At 39.1% G+C, this 6,597-nt stretch overlaps 1 long non-coding RNA gene across 3 annotated transcripts in view; it reads left to right on the forward strand.

Moving 5' to 3' along the window:
- The window catches only part of LOC307164490, a 91,092-nt gene extending 84,774 nt beyond the window's left edge, over positions 1-6,318 (forward strand). For 2 of the 3 annotated variants that reach the window (XR_013822287.1, XR_013822288.1), the window contains exons 3-4: positions 3,049-3,367; positions 3,959-6,318. This is a non-coding gene — a long non-coding RNA (uncharacterized lncRNA). Of the gene's footprint in view, positions 1-2,702; positions 2,900-3,048; positions 3,368-3,958 lie in introns of those variants that run through there. The other variant, XR_013822289.1, reaches the window with a different exon arrangement.
- Positions 6,319-6,597: the final 279 nt, after the last annotated feature.

A 6,597-nucleotide genomic window follows, 5' to 3' on the forward strand; every position in this document is an offset into this window, starting at 1 on the left:
TTGCTTAGTGACATTGTAATCTATGCAAATGATTTTTAAGCTGAACACAATAATGCCCTCTCATTTTGTAACGTAAATAAGTATGCATGAACAGACACTTAGAATATGATAATGTAAATATCAATCAAATCGTGGGGAAAACATGTCAAAGCTAATTGCTCATCTATTTGATTGCCAGTAGCCACAAGCACTGTTTTTCTCATACAGTTTTATTCATTTTGAAGTTTACCATGTAGATGAACTTTGTGCTGGCTGTTTGTCAGATCTCGATTAATATGTTGCGATGTGTTGTTGAACAGGTTTAAAGTGTGAATTACAGGAGCAACTTCAAATGTGCATTCTTCAGTGTAAAACGACACACGGCATCTCAAACCAATCAGGGTCAGCAGAGCAGAGTCAGCAACAACCAGGGTCAGCAGAGGTCATTATAACATTCATTTAGATTTTCAGTCTTATTGTTTATGTGGCTAATACTTAGTTCAAATGCTTCTTTTAGTGTACTTTTACAATTTTTTTCCTTTGCCTATTTGTTACATTTTGTTCTTAAAGTTAAAGCGCATCTACTTAATTCAACACAAAGTTGGAGGGGGGAAAATGCACCTTTTTCATTTTTTCTTTTTGATTTCAAGCGAATGTTCTTGATTATTTGGTTATTGTGGCATTGAACAATCAGAATTCTCAGATGTTCATAAGTTCTCACAAAGCAAAAAAACATTTTTTTCTGAAATGTGTGATTTCTGTGCATCTGTGCATCAAACACAGCCATCAAACATAATACAGTTTAACAAGTTTTGACAAGTGCATTTTCATATTAACCTAATATACAGTGGATACTTTTCTAAACTTCTAAAAATAATTTTATTATTTATTAATTCATTTATTTTTATCATTTATTTTTCTTTCATCATAAGATTCCCTTATATTTTTGGCCTTTATATATTTGCACATTTTGTGAAATTGTTTTTGCATCAAAAAATGTCAATAAAAGCCAGCATTTTTTTAAGTGAACTCAAAGATATTTTTTGTCAAGGAATTAAGAAAATAATTAAGTCACTATTCAAAAATAGCTCCGCCCATCTGCCTTTGGTTGGACAAACAGATAGTCCTGCCCCGGGACTCACGCCATTGGTTAAGTCAGTGTTGCTGTACCAGGTCAATGCACATTAGAATTTGTTAGGAGAAAATATTTTAACATCAAACAACAAAACAATTACACACATCACACTTAAAACATTGCCTACAAATAATGGCCAAAGTGAGGTCAAAGGTACACACCTGACATTTCTTGCTTTTCCTGCTTCTAATTGGCCATGTCCGACGTTTACATTTTTAAAACCAGGAGAAGTGTGGCATTTACCCTTATTTAAACACTCAACGCCATTCAGGATGCAACAGCTGTCGAAGATTTACATGCCGCATACCAACCAGTGCCGCAAACTTGCATCATTAGAGTGTAAATGTTCAGACAGCAAGGTACCTGCAACATGTCACTCACTATATTTGTTATTTGAGCAGACGTGAGTTGAAAGCATGAAAGCCAGAAAGAAGCATGCAGGAGTGATGTGTGACTGTATTTTTAGCTCAATGCTGTTCATTTACTATTTCAGTTACAGCCATGATTTGTAGGAGAAAAATTTTCACTGCGGCGGAAACGCTGTATCATGAAAACCAAACGCGAGAGAATGCGTTTAAATATTTAAAAATGCAATCGACTCAGGATCCTTGTGTGTTTAATGTAAATCGTGCCGTCATTTGTATTTAACAAATCAAGCAGTTCCCGTTTTCACATATAACCTAAGGATTCATCGGAAAATGAGAAGCCTATAAATTACACGAAACAAATCAAGTTCCCTAAATCAGCACTAGAGTTCCCTAAAGGCTTGTTCCATATTGTCGTTTCACATTCTCTGTCAAGTTTTTCCCTTTCAAACACACACACACACACACACACACACACACTGCAGCACAAAAACGTACACTGTGATTTTCTCATTGAAAAATGTCTGTGAGCACCTATGAAAAGTTTCAGAATTGTATTTCCCCACATCATTTATTTTCTTTGGGCTGCCGAGTCTTTCTCCCATGCTTCATGCTCTGGCTGTGGTGAGCTGAGAGAGAACAGGACACGCCTAAAAAACCCTAAAGTGTCTCTGGTGGCCGGTGTCAGTTGTGCACAGAGATTGTGGTCCTTGGCCCCGACCCAAGGATTAGGTGTTCCAGGGAAGAGAGATTTCTTGGCCCTCGCCAATCCCCAAGAGTGCTTTGGGAATTGTGTGTTTGTGTATATGTGCCTTTTCCCTCCTCCCTTCCCACCTCCTCTGCACTTGAGTTTTACGCCATCTTCCTCCTCCTCAAATGCCCACGATAGCATGCGGATGGCATAATCAGGGTCTGCCCTGGCTGGGTGGGTTTAAAAAAGACTGACAAAATGTAGCTTAGATTGTGAAGGGGGACAAATCTAGTAATATAGTCAAACAGAGCGGGAGAGCGAGAAGGGGGGAGAAAGTGAGAGAGAGCAGTCAAAGAAGTGAGCGGTGGGGGATCTTGGGCAAAGGAGGTAAGACAGGATATGAAAACAATGGACTCATTGTAGACAGATGATAGAGGGATGAAAAGGAGATCGGTGGAACACAGCACCATCTACAGGCTGATATGGCACACCATCAGATGATCGCAGGAGGACGTCCAGAAGTGGGTGGGATGGCGTTTCCTTATATGACTGGATATCATATGTGACTGGAAAGAATAAATGATGAATTCACTGTAGTGATATGGGTGAAATCGCTTTGATAAGAGATGGATTATGTTGGTTTTATAGTTGCAAGATGAGAACGAGTGAGTCAGTTTGAAACCCTCCTGACGTGTTTCCACATAAAAGGCTTCGACAAACAAGAGAGAGGTGACCTATAGTGACAAAATGCATTCTTCTCCATTTCCTGCATTTTTATGGGCTGCACATGAGGAGCTTGAATTTCAAATGGAACAGTTGTGTGAATGCCAGCTCCGACGCTTCCGCTCTGCTCCTAAGTCCCTCTTTCTGTTCTCCAGGTGACTGTTTTCTAGCCCCTCCACCTTTCCTGTGCCAAAAATGCCAACTGTAACAACAAAGAGTGGCAGATGCCAAGGGAATCCCAGACGAATTACCTCCATGAAGCGGGCCTACTAAAGAGAAGCAAATATTTACCCTGCGTGTTTGAACCCTTGGCGCTGTGCCACGACTGCCCCTCGGAGCACATACCGGGCCGATAGGCTTACTCGTCCTCCAACTTTACTCTCTGGGACTCCTGGGTGCACCCTACATGACGGCCAGCTAGAAGTCTTCTCAATTTCGGCCATCACGTCATGGAGATGAACATGTCAGAAAGGGGTATGTTTAATGAGATTTTAAAAGGAATATTCCAGGTTCAATACTAGTTAAGTTCAAACATAACTTTGATTATCACAAAAATCAATTGGTTCATCTCTCTTTTTCTTTAAAAAAGAAAAAGAAGGGAAAACTGGATTTCTTATAAAATGTTAAAAAGCTCACTTGAAATAGTGTGGTGACAATATGCATGTTAATGTCATTTTCTTTATAGATTTATATTATAAACCTTATAATGCCTTAAATTATTATTCAATCAACTTCACAGCTCAAATAAAACACTTATTTAAAGCACTTAGATTAAATCTTCTCTCAAAATGTATAAGCTTAACATTTCTAATTTTAAACCCCCAAAATCTGCCATATTCATTTCTTTTGTAAATGCCTCAACATAGCTGCAATTTTTGCTTCTTTTTTAAAAAAAATAAAAGCAAATATGAGTCAGAAAGAAAGTTTGTAGTAATCAACCTTATGCCACAAACGCTGTCGATTTTGTTTAACTTGTATTGAGTACAGAATATACCTTTAATTTAAAATTTCTCAAACTCAATTTAAAAGGCCTTATTATTACTCGTGCTGACTTATTCCATTCAGGTCCGACACATCCCAGAGCTCAGCCGCCCTGAGACCAATGTCTCCTTACGGGGCACAGACTTCAAAGTCCATTTTGGATGGACTGATCTGAAGAACGCGAACCCGTCTCTGATAACCAACAAGAGCAGTCGGGATCAGTGGAGAAGCCACCAAATGAGATCTCCTGGGCATCAAACACACACAATACATAAAATATGTGCATATATTAATGTGCTGTTCTATTCTTCTGTCGAGGTGAAGTTAGTTGAAATATGCTGACAGTCTTGGCTGTGCATGATTTACTTTTCTGTCATCATTGAACAATTATACATAGAAAACACATAGTGGTTGTAGTTTTCCTTGACTGGTTGACTCGTTGATATCGAAAGAGTTTGCAGGTCATACCAGGGTGCAACAGATGCAAGACAGCACATTCGACCCACCTGTGCACTCCATGGCCCCATAACCCAGCATCATCCTCCATCAGATTAGCATGTCCACTCCAAGAAATGAGCTCTCAAATCGGCCTTTAATCCCTCAGGAGAAAAACAACAACAACAACATGGCACCATATAGGACAGATGTGCAAAACCTTAACCTGGAACAAGAAAATGGCCACTTTGATGCTGTGTCAGCCATCATTTTAACAAAAACAATCTGATTTAATCTGATAAAAGGTTCCAGATTAGGTGTGGCGCAAATTGAGAAACCCTGATAAACTTTGAATGCCTGTCAGGATTATGGCATTGTGCTTCAATCTGACTCCCACCGTGCTGGATTGTAATCCCTGTATCCTGTAGGAGCAGTCATCAACTACATGGTTGGGAAGTGGGGTTTAGAGGCAAAATGGAGATGCGTACAATGTATTGAGCTTTGTTGAAAAACAGTATCAGAGGCTTCAGTGGATATGGAATCAATCACTAGAGCAAGTGAATTTATGGCTCTACTAAGCTTGTTCTACTACTCAACTCAACTTTTATTTACAAAGCACTTTCAAAACCATTAAAATGGACCAAACTGCTGTCCATAAATAATAAATAACTCAAAAATCATACAAAGACATAACACCTAGCTAGAACAATACCAGCTAGAACAAGCTAGACAGGTTGGTTTTTTAGAACAGTGATTCAAAGCTAAATGGTAAACAAAAAGTAACTTTTTGCAGAAATATTCCACATCAAGCTCCATGACAAAAATGCATGACTCTAGGAGTTGGCATGCGGTGGCGATTCTATCCTGCTCAACCCACACCATCTCTAAAGACCCTTAAACCAAAGCAAACGTTTCAACAACATTTCCATCCTTTCCTACTCTAACAGTGTGATGAGAACAGGTTAAAGCTGTAAGCCATCAAAGTCTGCCGAGCAGCGTGCCCTGTTTGAAACTCATCTGGATCCCCCATAAACACTCAGCTGCTAATTGGTTGCACATGTGGTGCTGAGTGCATTTTAGCATGCGTTAGTGTGTGTGTGTGTGTGTGTGTGTGTGTGTGCGCCGTAGCGTGTTAGAATGTGCATGCGTGTGTTGGCATACACCATGGCTTATCAGTCTGATCAAAGACAGCCTTTCCTTAAACTGTCTGCAATATGAAAGGCACACAAAGGCCTCATGGTAAATATCTGATCCGGAGAGTAATTGGTACCTGTCTCGGAGATCTGGCTCTTTGATCGACACTCCTTTCCTCTTCCGTAGTTTAAATGTGGAAATATATTTATTGGTGGCTCCCCCACATCCGATCGTCGTGCGCCATCTGGGCAGGGTGCTAAAAGATGCTCGCTGCCAAAATGTGCTCTCTGAGCTCATGAAACTGTCCTCCTCGCTTCTTGTCACACTGCATATCAAGAATACCTGGGAGGAATGACATGCAATTTAATTATTAGTAAAAATTGTAAAAGGTGATATTTAACGGAATCAAATTTCAGAAAAAAAAGACTCAAATGACTTGCTTTATTGATAAAACTGAATTTATTGCGCAAGCAAGCAAATAAAAATGAAATAAACATAAATTCAAATGCATTACACTATTTCATGTAACAAAGAATGTATTTTTTCGGGTACAATACATCCCTTCAGTAGATCCAGTATTACAGACATGAAAATCATCTAAATGCATCCTGTTTGAATGATTAATATGATGCAAGCCACTTAAACTTAAATGAACCTTCTGAGGTCATGTGACTAACATAGTGTCTTGCTGGGACAGGGTTGAGAGAGTCACGACTTTTCACCCCAGTGCATGGCTGTGTTGTCTGTCATTTTGAACACGACTGAATGACGGCTATTTACATGCCCTAAGGGACAGTATTGTGTGACAGGGGCCAGATCACATGCGCAGGGTCCGCTGAATTGAACGCCTGTTCTAAAGGGGGATTTTTGCCAATGTAGAATCCTTTCAAAAACAACATCCATAAACTCATACTTGCCTCTAAATAAAGTCATAAACTGTTATGTCAGTAGGTTTAGTATAGTCTCTGGGATTTTTTTTTTTTTTTTTTTTCTCAGCATTTTATAGAAATAAATGCATTATAAAATTATAGCCTATATTCACATTAAATGTTCTGTTAGGTGCATAAAAGAGTTTGTTTAGCTGTGCAATTACTATAGGTAAAAAATAATAATATAGGCTTTTATAGTTGCTGGGGCCAACTGATACTCTAAAC

Source organism: Squalius cephalus, assembly GCF_949319135.1.
Source record: "Squalius cephalus genome assembly, chromosome: 9".
Taxonomy (NCBI): domain Eukaryota; kingdom Metazoa; phylum Chordata; class Actinopteri; order Cypriniformes; family Leuciscidae; genus Squalius; species Squalius cephalus.